The 24,723-nt window shown below is 49.4% G+C and overlaps 1 pseudogene; it reads right to left on the bottom strand.

Annotated features, from left to right (window-relative positions):
- The window catches only part of LOC144769450 (melanin-concentrating hormone receptor 1 pseudogene), a 47,863-nt pseudogene extending 44,815 nt beyond the window's left edge, over positions 1-3,048 (bottom strand).
- Between the last annotated feature and the right edge of the window lie 21,675 nt (positions 3,049-24,723).

The raw sequence follows: 24,723 nt of genomic DNA, 5'->3' as shown, positions 1-24,723 counted from the left end.
AAATTGCAAGTAAAACATTGCTCCGGATCAAAAAAATTGCTGGCCATTGGATCCTCCCAGGGATTTCCCAAATTCACATAGTCTAGTGCATTGTGGAAACTGTACTCCTGCCCTCAAGAAAGTTTCAGGAAGCAACTGTGTTTCCCGGGACCACAGGACATAGAAGTAACCAACTGCTATACTTACTGCTACCAAGGCGTGTTGGTCATCAGTCCTACAAATGACCCCTTCACTCAATGTTGCATCTAGAGGAAACTCCACAAAACTTTCAGGTCAGGTCATTACGTCTTTATTTCGAAATAAAATTCATAAAAGACAAGCATACAATACATAAAATGTTAGTAGAAAATAGCATTCTAAACCCATTAAAAAAATTATTAAACAGTTGATAAAGACATTACAGTAAAAATACCTTCGGAGATTATCATTTATAAAATATTCAGATTCCTAATACGGATCAGCCACGCCCCGCCTAGGAACTTGGCCACACTAACTACAACAAACTCAGACCTGATAGTACGAAACATCCTCAGGGCTTCGAGGTATCCCCTACTATCCAGTCTGCTACATAAGGGTTTGAGCCATTTTAAACGTGGAGCCCGATAGGCTGGGCAGGCAAAGAAAAAATGACCAATACTTTCCAAATGGTCCGGGCACCAGGGACATTTGTTATTTACATTCCCCGCCCACTTAACAGTAAATGAATTAATGAGGAGTGTCCCGACGCGGAATTGATGATACAATTTCCGGTCGAGGGTTTTACAGATCACATCCCAATAAGGCTCAAGAAAAGGTGTCAATTTATGAGTTAGAAAATGGCCTGTTAGGTTGGTATCTATTGATTGGGTGACTGCAGTTGACTTGACAGATGTCCAAAATAGGTCTTTGAAATCTTGTTTGGAGGGGAAAATAGAACCCCCCGGATTAGTCCACAACTGATAGAGACCCATTTCTAACAAGACATGTTTAACTTCCTTAAGCCAGGGGATTCTAGAAGCTCCCCACAATGATTTTACCTCCTCAAGTTCTTTGGCAAAAAGGCTAAGCTCGAATTACGTAGCACGCACTGCATCGCAAAATGCGATGCAGTGCACACTACGAAATTCGTTTTATTAATTAAATTGTTTACTTACCTGCAATTATCCATATGCCGGTTTTTAGCACCCTCCACCCTGCCCCTCCCCGCCTCCCTGCCCCACCGTAACTCCCTCCACGGGCCGCGGGGTGGTTGTCACAGAGAAATGATGAGGGCCAGGATCAACCAGTTGCCAATATCAGCAGGTGACTCCTCCCTAAAGAGTAGGGTTGGAGTGCTATTTAGAGGGTAGACTTTGCTGTGGTTTGGTCCCTTAAGAGGCTGAAACTCTACTTGTTTGGGACTCACTTCAAGCTTCAAACTAACCACAGACCTCTCAGATTACTGATGTTGCCCCGATGCTGATGGCCATGACTTTGAAAGTGTACTGGATGGAGCCTGCTGCCCAAACCGCAGTGTCAGTGCTCTCTCTCTAAAACTGATATGTGTAAATTGGTAACCCCAATTAGCAAAGGACTTTAACCCCCTTATGAGTCCCTGGCATATGGTACCAGTTGTACTCAGCACATGAGTGTTAAAGCGGTCACCAGGGCCTGAAACACTATTTGTGCCACGCTAAGTGACCCAAATAAACTACTGACAACAGGTCAGCCATTCCCAACTGCAGGAGCAGTGTACACTGCTTGAACTCAACGTTGCCCTCACCATGTGTGGCAAAGTCAATGCATTACTTTTAATATATGCCAGTCACTCCTAATGAGTGCCTCCTAAAGTCCAGACGGCAGGGTGCACTGTATTAAAGGTGAGGACATGTAAGTGCAAGTTTATATGTCAATATAGTGGCCTTTATCATTAAAGGACAATATAAGTAATAGACGGTCAACAGAACAACATGGGCTGGCACCCAGGCAAACCAGAGGTTGGCAGCTCCATTATGGTACCACCTAAATATGTCATGCTTGGGATCAAGCAACATGCCTCATCACCCCTGACACAAATCTCATGTCGAGGAGGATGTGGCATGCGCCCAGGTGGCTACCTTAGCGGTTGCCTATCTGGTTTCCCAGCCTTTCCTGTGCTCTGGCTGGCAGCCTGCACTTGCTGCCACCAAGACAGAATTCTGACCCCCTGCCTGGAGGTGTCAACTCTGCCAGGAGTCAGAAACAATGGCCACACATTGTCCCTGACAAGCTGGCTAGTAAAATGACACACCAAGGCGGGAAGCTTCAAAGGCTGCACTGCCTGTCATAAGCAACCAGGCTACCTCAGAAAGTAGAAAACAGCCCTCCCCCTGCCCCCCAGCACATCTGCACCAGGCATGCAGAAAAGGAGTTGTTTAACCCCAGAAGGCTAACCACACCCCTAGGATGGGCTACCCAGTCAGTACTGCTGAGGAAGATTTCTGCCATTTTTAAAAGCTGTAGAATAGTGGGTGCTGTGTAGAAAATGTGACCTACACCCCGATGTGGCCACTTCAAGGGTGGAAAAGCCGCTGGGGCAGGTAGCCCATTGACCACTTGCACCCACGACTCTATATTTAGGATTTAGGAGCTAACGCTGACACCTGAACCTCAGTCCTGAATCAACCTGCATCAAAGAGGACAAAGAGGAGACTCGAGTTTGTGAGAACTTGACTTGCACAAACCAAGAGAGGGATACACTGCACCTGTGGCAACATTCCTAGAACTGCATGACCTAGACTTGTCCTTGGCTAAAGCTCAAAACCCCCAGACAGGGAGACCCCTGTGAGAGACAAAAGCAACTTCAGAGTCACCTGGACTAATGGCAGTAGTCCCCTGCAAACTGCAGGTAAAACAATGCTCTTGATCCGAAGAATCACTGGCCTTCGGACCCTCCAAGGGATCACCCAAATCTAGATGGTCAAGTGTATTGTGGGAATTGCAGTCCGATCCTCCATGATGTTTCAGGCAGCTACCATTTTCCCCCGGACCACCAGACATCAAAGTAACCATCTGCTGTACATACTGCTGCCAAGCCTTGTTGGTTGCCATCCGGCAACTGATCCCTTCAGTTTATGCTGCATATACAAGAAGCTCCATACAACTTTTGTTCGACGTCAGCAGCCAGTCACATTGTTAAGATTTTGTGCCCTGTTCCTCAGCAGTACCGTGTAAGCCATAAAAGCATCTCTCCCGCTGCCCCAGTTCAGGACCAAGGACAGCAAGGACACCTATGCAAAATTAAACTGACTTTTGTGGCTTGGTCCTGGGACCCGTATCACCTTTACCCTACTTGGGTTCGACGGAACTTGACCTGCAGGTGACCGATTGTCACTACCACTTTTTCCTATTAACCACAATGCATAAGTTCTGCAGTATTGAATTGCTGTGATTTATGTTTTCTTCTAAAATACATAACTCTGGTTATATGTACTTGATCATTTTTTATTTTGGTGTCTCAATTAATATAAAAATCTGCTTTATTTTCATAAATTGGTGTTGAATTTCTTTTGAGTCGTGTCAATTACTCATCGTCCATTTTGGCACTCTGAAATTCTTAGTACATATTCCTCTAGTAAAGGCTGAATGCTCTTTGCCACTCTAACAGGACTGAGCTAATGATTTATTATAGTGAATCCAAGAACCAGCGACTGCGTTGTTACATCGCAGCACCATTACTATGCAAGTCGTTACAACGACTTGCTGTAGGGGGCGCTGGATGTTGTAATAGTATAATTTACTATTCGAACTCCAGTGTGTGCAACAGTAGGGAAGGTGTTGGAATAGTAAATTATACTCTTCCTTATCTTAGAGCACACCCTACAGCAAGCCGTTGTAATGACTTACGTAGTAATGGTACTGCGATGTAACAACGCGGTCATTGTAATGACCACGTTGTAATCGCATGCGGTGTTACGCATGCAATGTGATGGCTGGTTCCCGTCTGTGAGAGCATATTACTCCACCTTCCTCCAATAATTATCAGGATTTCTAATATAATCTGAAACATATGAACCACCCAGTTAAGGTTGTTAAACCAGAATGCCAGAGGTAACTATAGTAATAGCAATGTTTTTAAAATGATTGTGTAGGAGAGGATGCTAAACAGAAGTGAAAGCCTGCAAGACAAAACCAACAGATTGTCCGGAATAACATATTACCCCAGGGACTGCTTTCCCACGGAATGTTAATACCAGATAACTACACACAGCTAGCTCAAAAGGCCAAAGATTCCGCTATTGGTTCTACACAAGTGGAAGAGACACAATTGAAACAAGCATTGGTAGTCTCACCAGATGCAGCTTTAATGTGCTACAGCCTGCACTCCCACAGGCACACCGCTCAGCCTGCACTCACACAGGTACACCTCTCACACTGAGCTGAGGCACATCTATCCCCATGCACTCACACAGGCACACCTCTCACTCTGCACTCACATGAGTTCACCTCTCAACCTACACTGACACAAGCACCACTCACTCTTAAATGTATACAGGCACATTGCTCACTCAGCAGTTACACGGCCACAACTCTCCCCAGGGCACAACTCTCCTCCCTAGATTCACACAGACACACTTCTCACAATGGACTCAAACACACACTGCTCACCCTGCACTCACATGCCACCAGTCTTTCCCTGCCCCAGCATGGGTATGACGTCTGTGATCAGAGGAATAAACGTTTCTATTGGCCAAACCTAAAAATGGAGTAAGCTGAACATCCGGTCTCCCGGTGGAGTAACTTCCTATCACTTAGCCAAAATCATCAAGACGCTTCTTTGCTGAGCTCGCGCTGCGACTGTCTTCGTTTATTGCTTTCTGACTAGTTGTCCTGCTCCCTCAGGGTACCCGTGCAATTATTTAAATTCCTCTGGACCCAAGGGCCTTGAGAGGCGAGCCGCGAGCCCTTCTTTTCTTGTCACCACTCACCCCCCTCAACAGACCTGGTGGCTGCTCTGTTTTTGCCGCACGGTCAGGCCCAGCCTTCTTTGTTGCTGGGTGCAGAGGGAACGGTGCACCCTTTTAGTGACATAGGGGGGACCCTACTGCCAGGGCAGTGCTTGTTAGGTTTAAGGGGGACCATTGGGGCAGGGAACCACCTATGTTGTCCCTACAGGTAGCAAAGGAGTACTGCTAGATTGGAAATGTGCCTTGTTACACAACCACTAGTTGCCAGTCCCTCAGCTTGCAGGACTAGGTGGGAAATTGAACAAAGGCTTCTCACAAAGGGTCTTTTAAATTGCCCATAATTAGGAACCAGAATTACAGAACATGCATTGTCATCATGCCATAATGTTTGACATCTTTTATACTATGATGCTGCAGCAAATCATGCCACATCCAGCTAGCCATACTGCTACTGGAGTTGGGTCATGTGCAACGAAACACTCGAATTTTTTTTTATTGAAACTACTATATATACAATAACTAGGCCTGGGTGACAATTAAATTGCGCTGGCTTAACTTCAGTCCGGTAAGGAATTGCAATGCGGGATGTACAGTATAGGTAATTGTTTAAATTGGCATTTGTTTAAACGAATAAGTGTCAGTCTTTTGAACCTTTAAGTTAAGTGTGTTATTCCTTTAATTGGGGCAGTCAATAAACATTTCAGGTAGATTTGTTTACCCTGGAGGACCGTTCAGGTAATTTTTGAGTTTGAAACTACGAATACGAGCAGCAATGTTTCGAACCTGAGCATCAGTTCCTTTAATGCAGGTGGTGAACAAACATTTCTGGTAGATTTTTTATCTTAGTGGAATGTTTGAGTAATTTTTGAGCACCTACAAATCTGAACAAGAACTTGTCGCAGCGCTGGCGACAATGGCGACGAGGATGGGATGTCTCTAAACCCCACAAGCAGCCCCGCTCAGCCACTCAACGTGGCCGACCACCGAACCCTGCAGCGGGAAGAAAATCCGCCGAAGCCCAGAACACACCTGTCTGCAGCCGGCGAGAAGCGATCGCCGATACTGCCCTGGGAGGAGAGGCACGAAGAAACCAGAGCGCGGGTACTCAGAAAATACCCCAGGCACCCGACTGCTGCACTACGAGGTAGGCGCGTATGCCAGAGCGCGACCTCACGTGCCAGAAGCAAGCAGCCGAGTGTGTGCAGCACTGGAGAGCGGCACCCGATCCCAGGAGCGAGCGAGGAGAGAAGAGCCAAAACGGGACACAGCCTGAGGAGCGACGGTGAGTCCAACCTGATCGCTCCCCTCACGCGTGTTGTCTGCCGGGTCCAGGGACAGAGACACGAGGCCTGCTGTCCCGCGCGGCGGCCATTTTGGAGTCAGGCGCCGCCCTTCACTAGACCCACGCTCCCTCCTTGGCGGCCATCTTAAGGTCAGGCGCCTTACTAGATAAAAACATTACTGGTTCACAGAGGCCACAGAGAAAAAAAATTACTCAATAAAGAGGACCATAATAACGCATAAACACTGCGTGCAACCAATAAACACTGGATTAACGCCTTTATAGCCAGTTAAGCGCAGATGTCCAATCCGGGCCCTGACAGCTCCTCAGGCACCGCTACCACAGCATCAAGTGCCTCAAGCACAGCAAGCTCAGGAAGCCCTGCTCCCAGCACAAGAGGCCTTGCTCCCACGGCACCTGCAATGGCAAACAACCCGGTGGGAGCCTCCTTCATGCGCCAACCTCAGCCTTTACCACTGACGCCAGGCAACAGCATGGGCCCATCGTGGAAAACATGGAGCGAAGACTTTGAGGACTACATGGTCGGATCCCTAGTACAAGACAACAAGCAAAAACTTGTGGCTCTGAGGAAACTGATTGGCCCGGACATTGCGCAAATCATCAAAGAGCTGCCCAATGCTGCGACAGCCACCTATGAGGAAACCAAAGCTGCACTTGACAGACGCTTTCTCCACAAACGCAATGTGGATTACGAGCGTCACACATTCAACCTCGCCACACAGGAGAAAGATGAATGTATGAGTGACTTTATCATGCGCATACGGAGACTCGCACGATACTGCGATTTTGATAACTTTAAAACGGAAGACGCCCTGAGGCTCCGCATCATTGATGGTTGCTCGTCTGAAACTCTGCGCCGAAGGCTCCTCAAAAAACCATACACATTAGAGGAAATCGAGGAACTGACAAGAATCAATGACCAAGCGGAGGACTACGCGAAGCGAATGGGGTCACAGAAATCGTCGGATCACAAAGACCACGCTTTGCGCATTCAGGCACACAGATCTTCCAAGCCCATCAAGTCTACATCCAAGTCCCACAGGTCTCAGCCTTCACGTCGAAGCCCACGACACACGAGACCCTCGAAAACATCGCCCACCTGTTTTAGGTGCGGTCAGGACTACCCACATTCAGGACAATGCCCAGCCATCGGGCAACGATGCCACCGCTGTGGAAGAGACAATCACTTTGAGGTCGCATGCCAAGCCAAGCAACCAAGTCACAGATCATCAACCAAGGGGCACGAGTCCCGCCATCACGCTCGAGCCATAAAAAACAAGGGACGCAGATCCTCCAGCTCGTCTGACTCCAGCGTCCGGTCAACATACTCACATCAGTCAAGAGGCAGCTCCGGAAGTAGCCATCGCTCCAGACGCCATGCTTCGGACTCCTATCGGTCGCGCAGAGACACATCCAGTGAGTCACCATCGCGCACCCTCACGTCACAAGACAGTGACGAATACATATGCATGGTAACTACTCCGGAACGCGACGAGTACATATGCATGGTTGCCGACCCTGATCGCCTGAAGCGATATCCAAAGCTCGACATCCTGATAGGCGACCACCCAGCTAAATTTGTCTTGGACTCCGGAGCATCGTTAAATTACATCTGTGCTTTAGAACACCAATCCATGAAACACAAGCCCAAACTGGAACCAGCCGCTGTCCGTGTCTTCACGTGGATGTCACGCAAACCGCTGCCCTGTCTAGGCCGTTTCCGCACCACTCTCACGTTCAAAGACCGGACAATCGATGCCTACATTCACGTGGTGGAGGGACCAGATCTGGCGGACTGTCTCCTTAGTCTCCCCACTGCAGAAAGACTCAAACTCGTGGAACTCCTCTACATGACAGAGGACACTCCCGACATCGTTGCAAAATTTCCCAACTTATTCAAAGGGCTCGGGAAGCTCAATCATTTCAAAGTAAAGCTTCACATCAACGAGAACGTGACACCAGTTGCCCAACACCATAGGAAGGTGCCATTCCATCTACAAAAGGCCGTTGATGATGAGCTCCAAGATCTCCTTCGGACAGACATCATAGAACGCACAACGGGTCCCACTCCGTGGGTATCGCCGGTTGTAGTAGTTCCAAAACGAGGAGAAGACAACAAGGTCAGGCTGTGCGTTGACATGCGCGCGCCCAATACCGCCATCGAGCGGGAACGCCATCCTGGGCCACATATCAGTGATATGATTACCAAACTGAATGGTGCCACAGTGTTCTCCAAGCTCGACCTCAATAAAGGCTATCACCAGCTGGAGCTCCATGACAAATCGAGATATATCACAACGTTTACCACTCACCAAGGCCTTTTTCGTTACAAACGTCTGAACTTTGGCATATCCTCGGCTGCCGAGATCTTCCAGGAAGCCATCAGACGGGTCATCCAAGGCATCCCAAATGCCTTCAATTACAGTGACGACCTGCTGGTGTTTGGGAGGGACAGAATGGAACACGACACAGCCCTGGACAGGGTCTGCCATGCGCTGCTGTCGGCGAACCTAACACTTAACGCCAGCAAGTGTGAATTCCATAAAGACACCTTAAAATTCTACGGACACATCTTCTCGAAGGAGGGCATGAGACCAGACCCTGAGAAAGTGGCAGCCCTGGCCGACACTCAGAAACCCCGAGATGTCACTGACTTACGCTCTTTCCTTGGCATGGCAAGCTACTGCGCGAGGTACATCCGCGACTACGCCACAATCAGCTACCCGCTGCGAGAACTCACTCGCCAAGGTCAGCCATTTGACTGGACGGAAGCGTGTCAACATGCATTCTCTGTCATCAAACATGCCGTGGGGTCAGCTATCAATCTGGCGTATTTCGACACGAAGAAGAAAACTGAAATCCCCGTGGAGGCCAGTCCAGTGGGCCTGGGTGCCATTCTGGCCCAATACCGAGAAGACTCAGACCAACGACACATTATTGCCTACGCAAGTCGCAGCCTGACGGATACAGAAAAAGCTTACTCCCAGCCGGAGAAGGAAAGCCTGGCCGTGGTGTGGGCATGCGAACACTTTCACCTCTTCGTGTATGGCAAACATTTTACAATCATCACGGATCATCAGGCACTCATTACCATCTTTGGCAACCCCAATGCAAAAATGCCACCACGCATTGAGCGGTGGGGCCTGCGCCTCCAAGACTACGTCTTCTCCATCATCCATAAACCTGGGAAAGCTGAAAACCCAGCTGACTTCATGTCACGACACCCACTGGCGGGTGCCCGTTCTGCTCTCTCTGTAGCTGATGAATATCTTCACTTTGTCGTTGACACTGCGTGTCCTCCCACCGTTCCTGTTGAAGCCATTCAGGAGGCATCTGCACTTGACCCCCTTGTCCAGGCAGTGATGACCAGGATCCGCTCCAACTCCTGGAGGGACACGAAGCAGTCCTCCTCCGAGTCTGCTCAACTCCGACAAGACCTAGCTGCTTTCCAACGAGTGCGTGACGAGCTCTCCATCAGTGACAATGGTCTCCTCTTGAGAGGGGGGAGGATTGTAATTCCTCTCAAATTACGCCAAGGAGTCATCAACCTGGCACACGAAGGACACAGGGGCATAAATGCAACCAAGAAAGCTCTGAGAGAACGTGTCTGGTTCCCCACCCTTGACCACATGGTTGAGACAACTCTGAAGGACTGTGTCACCTGCCAAGTAGTCAGCAAGGAAGAACCACCGGCACCATTACAAATGTCAGAACTACCAGACGGAGTATGGCAACAGATAGCGGTCGACTTCTTTGGCCCACTACAATCAGGACAGTACATCGTCGTTGCCATGGATAAATACTCCCGCTTCCCTTTTGCGCAACTGATCTCATCGACTCGAGCAACAACAGTAATCCCAGTGCTTGATGAGATATTCGCAGCCTGGGGTATCCCACTGCGAGTAAAAACAGATAATGGACCACCGTTCAACGGTCATGACTTTACGAACTTTGCAACTCACCTCAACTTCAAGCACCAGAAGATCACTCCGCTATGGCCACAGGCAAATGGCATGGTGGAGCGTTTTATGGGAACACTAAAAAGAGCAATCCAGCAGGCAGAACTGACCCACCGAGATGTCCAGCAGACATTGAATGAAGTACTCAGAGCGTATCGGAATACGCCACACAACACCACAGCCCAGTGCCCAGCAACTGTCATGCTAGGAAGGACACCCAGGACCAGACTGCCCATGCTAAATGACAATCTGCAACCCCGGACAGTCACAGTTGATCACAACACCCTTGTGGACATTGATCCCACCCTCGTCGCCATTGTCGCAGCGCTGGCGCTCATTGCATAGACCACACCGAGGCAGAGGTAAGGAATGCACGTCTTACTTTATTCCCTGCCAGCCTCACACTGGCTTACAGACTAAACTCCTCCCTGTGACTCACTTCCTTTTCCTGCTGCCTGTCCTGTCTCATACAGGAGGTCAGGCAGGGCGACACTACAGAACTGAAGCATTTTGAATGTAAGCACCCAGAAAACGGCTTGAAATTACATTTTCAAGTTGGATTTTTACTCGAATGGATCATTCTGTAATTTTGTGTGTGAGATGCATTTTGAGTAACTTTGCGTAATTCTGTCATTTTGAATAATCATGCTGCAGCAAATTACACGAGTTGTGCACACTCCTGATAACACTTCAACAACGCTGCAGTGCGTAGACACTTCAATATGCATGAAACGCAATGGACATGTTTGTCAAGCAGAAGCACACGACTATTGTCTAGTTAATTGCTTTCAGAGTAGATCAACATGTGGGCGGAGCCAAAGCCCCCTCTCCATACTGGTTTTATAGATCTTATTTTCTGGTGATTACATGAGCTCTAGTAGGCATTTGCTCTGTCAGGCGAGATCTTATCACGAAGCTGAGTGATATCACCAACAACATGAAGGGGCATATTTACAAGCCCTGTGCGCCGCCAGAAGGTCACTTTTTGTGACGTTCCGGTGGCTCACAGGGCTTAGCCATAGCTACAAGGCATCGTAAAGCCACGCTGCATGGCATTTCATTGCCTTATTATGGAGTAAGGCAAGGCAGCGAACTTGCCTTACTCTGTGTGAAAGAGGCATTCCATGGGTGTTGATGTGGGGTTTCCAACTCAACCCCCACTGAATTTGATGTTGCCCCATATTTACATATTAGAAGGTATGTGTGCCGACAAGGGATTTGCTAGACCATATATTCACATTAATTTCTGCATTTAATGTTGGCAAACTCTATCAAGTAGCTTGCAATTCAATTCCTTCTGATACAATTCTGAATATTTACGTATGAACAAATCTTTAAAGACATTTTTAACACAGGTATATGTATTCAAATAATACATTTATAATAGCCAAAAATTGCAAAGAGTACAGAAAGATAGAAAAATATTCCATAGAAAACACAATGCAACCAGACGTTACAATGATTTGATGTTACAAATACTTCATTGTTACAATTGTGAACCCCTTTTCCAAATATTCATAGGGAAATGTGGCTGACTAAACAGACAACATTGCCTTCAATCCAATAATACAAAAATAGGTGTGGTTGGCGACGTTTCGGTGTAATGTTGTATATATCTACTAGACCATCTTCAAGACATTTGATATAAGGATGAATGACCCTTCAGAAATTATGGGAATAAAGTTTAGGCTTTGTTCTATAATCCACAATCAAAGGGCGTGGTGGCTAAACGACCTCCCACTTTTACCAGCAAGAAATGCCAGTGGTTAGAGAGCGGTGACCATTAATGCGGTTATTAATCAGCCCTCTGGTCCAAAATATGAGTGAACCTGCATTTTGACGAGGTTTGATTCAAAAGACGTACCGCTAACTCAAATCCTGGGGCAGTGTCAATCAATCAACCAATCAGGGGATTTATTGAGCGGGGGGGGTGCAGCTCCGGTTCAGTCGAAGAGCCAGGTCTTGAGGTACTTCCTGAAAGTGTGGAGGGTGTGGGAGCGTCTGATCTTCACTGGGAGCTCATTCCAAGCTTTGGCTGTGACGTAAGAGAAAGCTCTTCCTCCTGCTCTGGTTCTGTAGATGCGGGGATCTCTGTGAGGGCGAGGTCCACAGAGCGAAGGTTCCTCTTGGGTACATGGAAGGAGACCCTCTCATTGAGGTATTTGGGTCCGATATTGTGGAGGGATTTGTAGGTGTGGGTGAGCAGTTTGAAGATACTCTCTTCTCAACGGGGAGCCAGTGGAGGTCACGTAGGTGTTGGGTCATGTGCAATGGCATAGCTAGGGGGGATCCGCCCCAGGCGGCACTATTTTGGAGGCGGCGGCCCGTGGCGACAGCCTTTATAATTTATTTGGGGACACTCACTAACATTACAGTATGAGTCAATCCCCAAATAAATTATAAATGCCGCCGCCATTGGGGCCTGCGCGCCGCCCCCCACGTGAAGAGCAAGCGCACCTGATTGGATTGGAAAGCATGCTGCCAGCAGTGCAGCATGCGCGAGTACCCTGTTGTGGCTGTTGTTGTGGGTCTAGTCCCAGGGCCCTAAATCTTGATACGCTTTCGCGCGCTACTAATGACGGCCCTGTGGCCATAAAGTTTGGTAGCCCTTGCATGCAGCATTGCGCTGAAAAGTAGCGCAGCCGTGACGTCAGGTGCACCACCACACGCGCTCGCCTCTTTTCCGGCACAGGCAGCACAAGGATTTTGCTGCAGGCATCGGGATGATTGTCTGATCACGGCGGTTCGCGTCGGGTGATTTAGATGAGTCAATTTGTTTCAGGTGAGCCTTGACATGGAAGTCACGTCATGGAAGTGACACCAAAGTGAATGAGTGTGTTGGGTTGAATGTATGTTAGAATGAGAACATTGGTTATGAGGGGAGTCGACTTATGCTTGTAGTTGGTATAATTTGATTTCATTGAAACGAAACAAGCGTGTTATTGATTTGGAAACAATGATTATGTCACAATACATAGAAATAATCGCTGAATCATATATGTAGACTGTACGTAGGCATTCCTGACTATCAACTGAAGAGACTTCAGTTGATCCAAAATCAGGCTGCTCGCCTGATCTACCACCAACCTAGAGATCAACATGTCTGTCCCCTCCTAAAAAGTCTCCACTGGCTTCCGGTACCTGCTCGCTGCAAGTTCAAGCTCGGCTGCATTATTTCCAAATCTCTTGCAGGCCAAGGCCCCCTCTTTATCTCTTCTCTCCTCCACCCGTACGTCCCTTCTCGCAATCTTCGGTCATCTCAGATGGCCCTGCTATCAGTTCCCAGATTCAAGAGGAAGAAACATGGTGGCCTCAGCTTTTCATTTCTGGCTCCATCTTTCTGGAATTCCCTTCCCTCTCCTCTTAGGCTGTCACCATCATACTCCGGGTTCAGATCACTCCTCAAAACCCTCATTTTCACTGAGTCCTATCCTTAGATTTTGTCTCACGTTCCCTTTCCCGCTCCCTCAATAAACCCTCTCTTTTCACTGAGTCCTATTCTCAGATTCTGTTCCACGTCTCCCTTTCCGCTCCCTCAACATAAGCGCCAAGAAACCTAATGGTGTTAGCTGCGCTCAATAAATTCTTTTAACATAACATAACAACATAACTGTTCCAACAAATAAACTTGTTTATTTGTTTATTTATTTTTTCACAGGCAGCACTCCCGATCATAGTCATTCACTTCAAAATTAGGGGACGTTCACTAGTCAGTTTTAATGTAAGCGGGTGATTTGGCGTTATTAGATCTCCCCCTTAGTGAGTTGCAACATTAGTTAACAGTGTTAGCTAATTATGCCCAAGAAATAATTTAATACAAAAGTTAAAACAAAGTAATCATCATTGGAGCAAAAGACTTACATTCTCATTGCCGGCACATAAACACAAACTCTGTAGGTGTGTAAGAGCTATCAGGGCTTTAAGTTGGATGAAAAAACTGGGGGGAGGGGGGTCTCTCGAAGGGGCGTAGCTTAAAATACCTATGGCTTAAAACACCTAAGCTAAAAATCTGTGTTTAGCATAGTGTGCCACCCGACTTGTATTTTGCTGTTTCTGTAATTGTATCCAGATATATGATACAACAAGTAACATCATACCTACAAGTCAGGACTATTGGCTTTGTCAATGGTTGTTAGTTGCATAAGATACATAAGCAGCAAATATGGCTTGTATATAATATTGAAAAATCTTACACTTAAAGCCCTGGTGACACCACCAAAAATTGCTCCTCCTAAGTTTCAAAAAGAGAAGGGAAATCCAGAGAGAAATTAACTCTCTCGAAAGGATTTCCCTTCCCCTAAAATGCTCACCTGGCATGACGTCATGACGTAACTTCTCCACTAGTGAGAAGTAAGCGCTTTTGCCAGGGCACAAACCAGAGCCCGATAGAGACCCGTTTCGAGGCCCCCTTTAAAAAACTGCCGGTGCTCAGCACCGGTGAGACCCAGCCTACTTAAAGCCCTGAGAGCTATCAATATTTACAAATGACAATAACCAAAACATTTCCTTAGTCCTTTCATGCCCAATGTCACTTAGCTAAGGAAAATTATGTTGGGCGTGGTATTTTTCAGTTTATTAAAACTTTATAAATAGAGACTTTTATTACTTTTAAAGGTGCTCTCACAAAAAATACTGTCTCTTGTGCTCTACACAAGTGAAAATCAAATTCCTAATTTCTTAGCCAAATCAGAAAAAGTGGAATTCCACCTCTGGAAATGATTTCTGACCTTAAAAAAACAATGCTGATCAAGGCTTTTCAATATGAAATAAGTTTCCTCTGAATAAGATATAGACACCGGGTAGAACACCGAAGAGAAGCAAACTGTGAAGAGCTGTGTAAGATGTTAATTTAAAGTTTTCTTTATCAAACATATGCCTCTGTTGCTAGATTGTCTCAGATTTACAAAGAATGATCGTAAAGGAACTGTCTAATAGAGCAGTAATGAAATCCTGGCTAATGTTTCACATTGGCAAGAAGTGTGACACACATCCTGCATCAGACACAGAGAATATAGTTGCTTATTTGCCCATTTAGGATGAATTGAGATATTTATAAAAGCAGAACTTGATGCAGAGTTAGTAAATGTATGTGTATTTTTAAAAGGTGGGCTTGCAATTGGATTTTATATAGGGTTGAAATGCAAAAATATTAAACATGTCTTCTCTAATACTAGATCTTTCATAAATTCACATGGTTGGATTATTTGACATTGTCATGCCTGGAACACTTGGTAAACACTGTTAACATAGCAGTGTACATTAAGACTCAATACCATTGGGAGACACTGATACAAGTGCGGAGTGTGAGCAGGGAGATGCATTGGACTCACCCAATAGTGAACACTTGTCGAATCTGACTGGACCTGACAGTAGTCCCTTTGAACAGGTGTTGCATCAGACTTGGATCTGAAAATTCTCCCCCCGACCTCCCCGTTGGCCACACACATGCACATTGTGTAGTAGTAACGTGTACGACAGAGGAAGGGTTTTTGTTCTTTCTTCTTTCCCTAAAGAAGTTGAGTACATATTGGGCTCCCCTGTCTAGTCTCTGCACCCACCACACATACCTAAGCTAAACTGTCTGTGTCAACTGTAACTATGCTGCAATGGGAGTTCTCTGTATTTTTTTGTTGATGGAAAACTGAATAATTAAATTGAAAGAAACACTCAACAGAAAATTGCAAATACTCAGGGTACTCTGCGCAGCCCTCTACAACTGCAAGTTCAGATAGTTAACACTTACTTGCACTAGTTAATAGACCAATAAAAAACTAGCATTACAATGATACACATGAGAAATATTTTGGGCCCGAAATTTGACAGTGAGGTGAGATTCCAAATTCAAGTCCAAGACTTAAGCTCACACAATAATCACAGGGCTGCGGATGCCATGGGCGGCATTCTGAAGGATAGTCCTGGGAGCCACAAGCTCTAGCTACGCCTCTGGTCATGTGTTCATGATGTGGGGTTCCAAGGATGAGTCTGGCTGCGGCATTCTGGATGGTCTGTAGTCTGTGTAGGAGATTTCTGTTGATTCCGGCATAGAGGGCGTTGCCATAGTCCAATCTACTGGTAATGAGTGTGTGGGTTACGGTTTTTCTGCATTCTGGGGGTATCCATTTGAAGGTCTAGGGGAGGATCTGAATTTAGTTGAAGCTGGTGGAGGCGATGGCGTAGATCTGGCGGGTCATAGTGAGGGAGGAGTCGAGGATGATGCTGAGGTTCCGTGCATGGTCGTCTGGGTGGATGGACTCCCGAGAGCGGAGGGCCACCAGGTGTTGTCCCAGGCGGAGGTGAAGGGTCTGAGGATGAGGACTTCGGTCTTCTCCAAGTTGAGCTTCAGGCAGCTGCTTTTCATCCAGGTGGCCAGGTCTCTCATTCCTTCCTGGAAACAGAGTCTGGTGTCTTCGGGTTTCTTTGTGAGGGAAAGAATGAGCTGGGTGTCTCCTTGTTTTTTTTGTTTTTTTTTAAAGTTCAACAGATTTTATTGAATATTACACATGTACCACAGCTGCGTGCCTACAACCCGGGGGCTGGCAGCGTATATCAAAGGAACAATCTTCAATGATACACAGCCTATCAGCCGACATCCCGGGGGTCCGGCGGCGATTTAGGAAAGGGCACTCCAAGTGGCCGCTGTACATGATAAATGAAGATGACATAGCATTTCCAGTTGAACTTTGTTTTTTCAGTTAACCAATAAGGTAAAAACAATAAGAGCATCACAGGCATGTAGACAATCTAACAGCAGAGCAATCAGCATGCAGTTTCTCAGATACCAAAAACCTCCTCCTGGAAACTGTTCAACACAGCAAGTGCAGCAGAGCAGACATAAAGAAAGAGAAAGAGGTCAGCGTGCGCGGGCCAACCTCTCATCTACGCAACCCTCTCGCATCTAAGAACTTCCTACATGTATGATTCAGCCTCCAGAATCGTATCGGGGTCAGCTGCAGGAGCCACCTCCACTGAGCCATCCCGCTCATCATCAGTAGCCACAGCAGTCTCAACAGGCACTTCAATATGAACCGCACCCTCCAGTACTGCCGCCCAGAAGTTCTTAGGTCTATTCTTGGGAGGCAACAGGTCACTATACAGCTCAGTCTGGGTGCAGCAATAAACCAGTTCCCTCTTCCACACTTGCACCGTAGGCGGGAGGCCTCTCATCCAGGCCCTGGCAATACAACGCTTGGCCATCAGAAGCGTCATATCCACAATACGTCGCTGGGAGGAGCGCAAGGGTTTGGAATAGCCCAGGAGAGCCAGTAAGGGTTCCGGGGTTAGTGTCAAGTTAACCGTTTTATTAATCTCAGCAAAGACCAATTGCCAAAAAGAAAAGACCATGGGGCATGACCATGCAACATGAAGGAAATCTGCCAGAGGGGCCCTGCACCTCTCACACTCCGGGGATTCGCGGAGCCCATATCTATGAAGCCTCTCCGGCGTATAGTATGTCCTGTTCAGGAATTTAAAATGCGTGAGACTATGGCGACCATTAAGAGAGATTTTGCAGACGCTGGCGCAGCAATAGCTCCAGAGGTCCTCAGTCATTTCGGTGCCCAGGTCATGCTGCCAGGCCAAGCGTGGCTTGGTATAATCCGCATACAGCTCCGTCTGGGCTATCCGATAAAGATTGGAAATCAACCGCAGTGGAGACTTGGCCGTGACCACATAATCAAAGGCAGTGACCGTCACCGGCTCCGCCATATCTGGCCCCAGAAGTTCACGCAAAGCACTACGTACCCTAAGGAACTGGAAGCGCGCCATAAAGGGGGGGGTCCTCCACCGCATTATTCACCTCGTCCCACGTCCGCGCCGTGCCTCCCGAGAACAAGTCACCCATAGCATGGATACTGAGCCGTCTCAGTGCCCGAATCACTCCCTTTTCCCTACAGGGACTCAACCAGAAGCACCACTCAAGATTCGCGCTCGGGGAGTATAGTAGCGAACACGCCTGGGCATTCGCCATGAAGTGCCAGGCGTGGGTGACCGACAGCAAGGAGTCGACCAGTCCAGTGCGGCGATCCCGAGCCTGTGTTAGCAGGGCAGGCAGAGGGGTCAGGTCCGCGACAATCTGTTCGATACAGACGTAAGGGGCGTCCTGTGGGCCGTGGATCCACGAGTACGCATGAGCAGCCTGCGCTGCACGATAGTAGAGCTCCAAGTCCGGGGCGTTGAGCCCACCCGCCGCATACGGTCGCAGTAGAATATGCCACGCGACCCTGGGTTGTTTACCCGCCCAAGCAAGTCTCACTAGCAGCGATTGGAGCCAGCGGAAGAACTGAACAGACAGGACCATAGGAATAGTATTGAATAGAAAAAGAAAACGCAGGAGTACCACCATCTTCATTAAGGCGATGCGCCCCAAGAGAGACAGTGGAAGAGAAATCCATCTCTCTACATCATCCTCCAACTTCAAAACCGCGCAGCCATAATTTTCCCGGAGAACGATCTCCGAATCAGTATGGAGCCGGATGCCAAGGTATCGTACCGCCTCAGTGGTCCACTGTAGTGGAAACTCAGGCTCAAACTGCACCGTAGCCGATGTAAGCGGAAACATAATTGACTTCGTCCAGTTCACCCGGATGCCAGAAAGAGCGCCAAACCGGACCACCTCTCGCAATACCGGGGAAAGATGATTCTCGAGGTCTCGAACGTAAAGAAGCGTATCGTCCGCGTAAGTAGAAACAATGAGCTTGTACGTAGGGAAGCAGATACCCCGATGTCCATGGTACTCGCGAAGGGCGCAGGCAAGGGGCTCAGCCACCAAAGCGTAAATTATCGGGGAGAGCGGGCATCCTTGTCTCATGCCCCTGCCAACCTCAATGAGACCAGAGAGAGGGCCAATACGAATCTGGGCCCTCGGCTTGGAGTACAGGACCGACAATAGCTGCAGGAAGAGAAGGCCAACACCCATCCTGCGCAAAACATGATGCAGAAAAGTCCACTCGACAGAATCAAATGCCTTCTCCATATCTAAAAATACGGCCACAGCCGACATTTCCGGACGAGTATGTTGAAAAGCGGCAAAGACCGTCCTAATGTTGTAAACAAGATTGCGTGTGGGGACAAAACCAGACTGCTCTGGGGCCACCAGGGTCGTGACCAGAGGATGTAATCGGTTAGAAAGCACTTTAGCAAAGATCTTCGTATCTACGTTCATCAGGGAGAGTGGGCGATACGAGGCACAGTCATTCGGGACCTTGCCCGGTTTAAGGATTGCCACAATTATAGCCTCAGGCATGGAGGGTGGCATAGAGCCTGAATTGGCCATATCATCGAACAGACAAAGTAGATGAGGAAGCAGCAAATCAGAGAAAGCCTTATAGAAAGCCACCGTAAGGCCATCGCTGCCCGGGGCGCTACCACCCCTCATGGAGGACAGGGCTAACACCACCTACTCCCTTTCAAAGGGGCGGGCTAAAAACTTATGGTCCATATCAGATAGCCACGGAAGTTCTATGTGTGACAGGTAGTCCACTATACCTTCCTCCGGAACGGGTCCTCTCGAGGCATACAAAGCCTTGTAGTAGTCCCTAAAGCGAGCAGTTATCTCATTGTTCGAGAGCGGGAGCCCGGAGTCGCCAGATCTCATTATCGGAACGGAAGAGCGCTCTCTGCCCCGCTTAGCCAAGCGGGCCAGCACCGCGCCCAGATGCTCACCCTCACAGTAAGTCCTGGCAACGGCATACTTCCCTAAGTGTTTAATCTCCGAATCCGCCTCGTCGTTGTACTCCCGGAGGGTCCCAGTGATCTCTCGGTCAACAGAGCTGTCGCCAGACCGGAGGCGCAGCTCCTCCAGGTCTCGAAGTTTCCGCTCCAAGAGGTCAAGCCGGCCCCTGATCGACTTTAACACGCCTCCGTGCTTAGAGATAGTTACTCCCCTAGCATAAAGTAACCTTGGGTGTAGTAGGCGTAGTGGGGCTACGCGAAGCTACGCGAAGTGGGCAAGAAACTACGTCCACCTACGCACTTCGAGTAGCCCCACTACGTGCCACCCGCCCGCCCTCCCTAAATACTACCCGCCTCCCTCCCGCCCTCCCTAAATACATAAATAACGTTTTTAAAAAGAATAAAAACCACTTACCTTGTCGGCTGCGTCTCCTGGGCTCCCTCTCGTAATCGCGCCGCCATCTTGGATACTAATGCGCATGCGCGGTCGCCCGCGCATGCGCATTTCTCATGAGAAATGCGCATGCACGGGCGGCCGCGCATGCGCATTAGTGTCCGAGATGGCGGCACGATTACGAGAGGAAGCCCCGGGGACGCAGCCGACAAGGTAAGTGGTTTTTATTCTTTTTAAAAACTTTATTTAAGTATTTAGGGAGGGCGGGAGGCAGGCGGGTGGCGGGCAACTTCGCTACGCCCACGGAGTGGGCGTAGTGTTGCCTGCTACGCCTACTTTGCAAATGGCGAAGTAGGCAACACTACGCCCACTCCGTGGGCATAGCGAAGTACTACGCCCAGGGTTAGCATAAAGTTTAAATGCTTCCCAAACCGACTGGAACGAATCAACAGAGCCCACATTGGTCTCAAAAAAAGTCTCCAGCGCCGTAAAGAGTTCCTCCTTGAAGAGGGGGTCGAGCAGAGAATAAGGGGGAAAACGCCAGGAAAAAGGCGGTATCCATCGTACTGGCACCTGGCAGGAGAGCAATAAAGGCGAATGGTCCGAGTAGGTCCGCGGGAGGATCTCACAGGATCGCACGTTCCGCAGGTAAGCAGAGGAAACAAACCAGTAGTCTATCCTCGTGTGAATTTTATGAGGGGCTGAGTAGTGTGTGAACCCTCCCTGCAATGGGTACCTATGACGCCAGACATCAAGCAGATCAAGATTAATCAATTGTGTAGTCAGTGTGCGTGCAGAGGCCGAAGGCATCCGGGATGGCCCATCTGACCTGTCCAGCGCCGGACGTAGTGTCAGGTTAAAATCACCTGCCCAAAAAACAATCCTGTCTGCCAGCGCATATACCTCCTGAGCCAGTGTCATGTAAAAGCTAGGAAGATCAAAATTGGGACCATATGTGTTCACTATACACATGTCAAGACCTTTGCCAGAACAGGCCGTAACCGGGAATCGTTCCTCGCTGTCAGTGGTCACAAGCGTCCAAGCGAGGGAGGACTTAGGATTAAACCAAGTGAGGACCCCCGGGCGTGAGTAGTAAAACCTGGATATTATCACGGAGCCCTCTATAACCAAGGATAGGGCTTTATGCCGTTAGATGTGTCTCCTGCAAAATCGCAATGTCCACCCTGTGCTTCGCTAAATTCTGGAGAACTCTACGGACCTTGCGATGGTCATTTAAGCCCTACACATTCCATGTCAGGAGTCGCAGTGTATCAGGAGTCGTCACCCCACCTGTCATCTCCCCTGCCATATGGGCATAAAAGAAATCACATCTGCCGCAGACTGCTTAGCAACTTGTAAGATTGCGTGTCCATCGCTGTCATCCTCACCAGTTGATCTACATGCCTCAAACAACAATCGCTCCGCACCGCAAAGCAACAAAAAAGTCTCTGAAACAGAACAATCCCATCCCCCCACCCATGCTTGCCCTACCCCAACTAGGCCGCGTTCATCCATCCACCCCAACAAGCAGCCCCCCCCTCCACATGCATCCCCCAGCACCACAACAGTCACCGACAGGCTGCGTTCATCCGCCCATCCCAAGCAACAGACTCCCTCCCCCCTCACATCCCCCAACAACAATACAGCCACAATCACCCCCACCACCCACACAACATCCACCCCCCCCCACAAAAAAACCATGGGAGCAGTGGTAAGCACACGAGGGCAGAAGTAGCCGAACTAACACGTGCCAGTGGCACCCAACAAAACTAGCACAAAGACCGCCCCCCGTAATCACCCCCCACCACCCCGGAACCTTGAAAAAGGTAAGCGTGGCAACGACACCACGATGCGCTCATCTGGAAAACCATAAAGACAAAAGAACAGAAGTGCATCACATCAAAATAGGTCACTGGGCCCAGGGCAGTACCAGTGCAACCGCAGCTACGCAACATAGAAGGGTACACTGTCAAGCACATTCCAGCAGGCAATGATTTACAGACAAATACAACGGCAGACCCATACATAGCCCTGATAGTGGTGCAGCGACATCGGGGGTTGAAGGCAAAATAATTCAAGTTCAGTATAAGAGAGCTGTCAATACCGGAGAAATAGATGTTAAACAAAGCATTCTGGGGGGCACTAGGTCCCCTGGGCCAGACGATGCCTCTGCCAGCCTAAAGTGAATAAAACTTCAACCAAACCTGAGGCGTCCCATCCTACAGTGAGCAGCTCGCAGCATGTCTCAATCAGTCCTGGTCCTCCAGGGAGCCCCCTTCCAGATCGTCGTCCCCCTGTCTCGGCCGTTGTTTCTCTCGCTGCCAGTCCTTCAGGGTCTTCAGCAGCGCCTTAGGGTCCGTAAAAATCAGGGACTTCCCCTGTCGATTGACGCGCAATTTTGCCGGATATAGCATCGCATAATCTGCACCCATTTCCCGTAGCTGGCGTTTCATAGGGGCAAACTGCTTCCGGGCCTCCTGGACCCGAGCCGTGAAGTCAAGATAAATGGACAAGGTGGAGCCCTCATACTGCAAAGGCTGTTTCTCTCTAGCCAGTTTAAGTGCAACATCCCGATCCCGATAGTTCAATAGCTTGGCTATAATGGGACGCGGGGGAGCCCCTGGCTTCGGTCGTGGCCCCAAGGAGCGGTGCGCCCTCTCCACCACAAACATGTGGGAGAATGCATCATCACCCAGTAGTTTCTTCAGCAGGTTTTCCATAAAGAGCTCCATGTTGCCCGTAGAAGTGCTCTCTGGAAGGCCCGTAACGCGCAGATTGCAGCATCGCAAACGGGCTTCCAAGTCCTCAGTTTTGTCAAGGAGCGACTGCATAGCCCTGCCAATCTGTCTATTGTCCGACTCCAGCATGGTGTGGGCTTCCTCAACCTCAGTAAGGCGACGCTCCGACATATCCAGTCTCTCCGCAAGCTTATCCAGCCTCTCAGCCATGCGGTCCATGCGATAGGTCAGGGCATCCAATTTCGTGCCAATAGCAGTCATGCCGCCCTGAAGATTCTTTTCCATGGCGAGGAGTATTTCTCTAAGGTCCTGTTGTTGTGTCCCCTCCAGCACGTCCCCATCAGTCGGGCCGCCACTCCCAGCGCCTTCCACCGTCTTCGAGGTTTTCTGCGTAAAGGAGAGCTTCGGCTGAGTTCTATCCTGTCGCCTCATGTTGCAGGCAGAAGCCCCTCCAAGCCCCAAGCATAGGTCCGCGGTCAATGCACACTTCAGCAGTAAAGATCTGGCCAAGTGAGTCGTAATGTCCCACAGGGGGGGAGAGACGGTGCAGCAAGAGAGAGAGGAGCACCCGCAGCCCCCTATGGAAGGAGCAGTGGCACGCAGGGGGGGAGGCAGCTCAGCGGGAGAGACTGGCGGCCCCGCAGACCCCATGTGCCCAACAAGTCGCCAGGGATCAGCCAGACACCAGCAAAAGGAAAATACTGGACACAGCGCCTGGGCCTCCAAATGCAGTCAAGCGATCCACAGGGACACCCAGTCCCCCCCCCCAGTACCCGCGCACAGATCCAATGGCTGGGGAGCAGGAAAGGTCACCACCAAGGGGGGGCCAGGAACAGCCAACAAGAGCGCGGGCCCGGAGCACTGCAGATTCCCCAATATAGACCTCACAAAGGGGCTCTCTCCACCGTAAGCAATAGGGATCCACTGGAGAGGAAAAGTTATGTCCGCAGGCACTCACCCCACAGCGCAGCACCAATGGGGGGAGCGCGGGAGGAACCAGGCACTAGCACTCACGGGGGTCCCCAGGCGGCAGTCCACACAGCGCTGCTCCACTCAAGTGTCTCCGCCGTGATCAGGCGTCTCACAGCACGCCCGGGTCCCGCAGGCCGCTGCAGCTCAGCCTGTCGGTCCCAACCCGGCACTTCAAATATTTCGCACTCGAGGGAGGAGGGGGCGTGGGGGGGGGGAGAATGATGCCCCCGCACACCAAACACGCACCCCTGCTCACCGCCGAGTCTGCAGGTCACGTCCCGCTCCGCAGCGCGGGGTTGCGCAGATCTCCACACCGGCGGGCACGGTTCCAGCAGCAGCCACAGCTGTAAATCGAGGCCGCGGCTTCAAAGGCCCGCCACGCGCCTCCTCGCCGGCTAGCAAGTCTCGGTCCCTCAGGTCACAGACCCCGTTTTCGCCACTAGGATTGAGGTAGTAGCAATCACGCTCACAGCAGGGCTGAGTATTGCCTCACGGGGAGCTCCGAACGAGCAGGATAGATGCAGGATGGTGGTTCCGAGCAGAGGAGCTCCGGACTCAGGCAGCCATCTCGGTGGCCGGCTAGCTCCGCCTCCCGGGTGTCTCCTTGTTGCGCCTCCCTAGAACAGGCATAACAAGGTGAAATGTTTATTATTTCTCCTCTTTCCACATGTACTGCATTCTGCAGCACACATAGAAAGAGGAAAATGCCTCTCGTGCTTGTTTTTGTGAAAGAAGGGGTCCCCTTCCTGCACAAATGCAATTGTGCCAATAACGCAGTCCATCT

Source organism: Lissotriton helveticus, chromosome 7 (assembly GCF_964261635.1).
Source record: "Lissotriton helveticus chromosome 7, aLisHel1.1, whole genome shotgun sequence".
Classification (NCBI taxonomy): domain Eukaryota; kingdom Metazoa; phylum Chordata; class Amphibia; order Caudata; family Salamandridae; genus Lissotriton; species Lissotriton helveticus.
The sequence above is the reverse complement of the archived record's forward strand: the minus strand, read 5'-3'. Positions and strand labels throughout refer to the sequence as shown.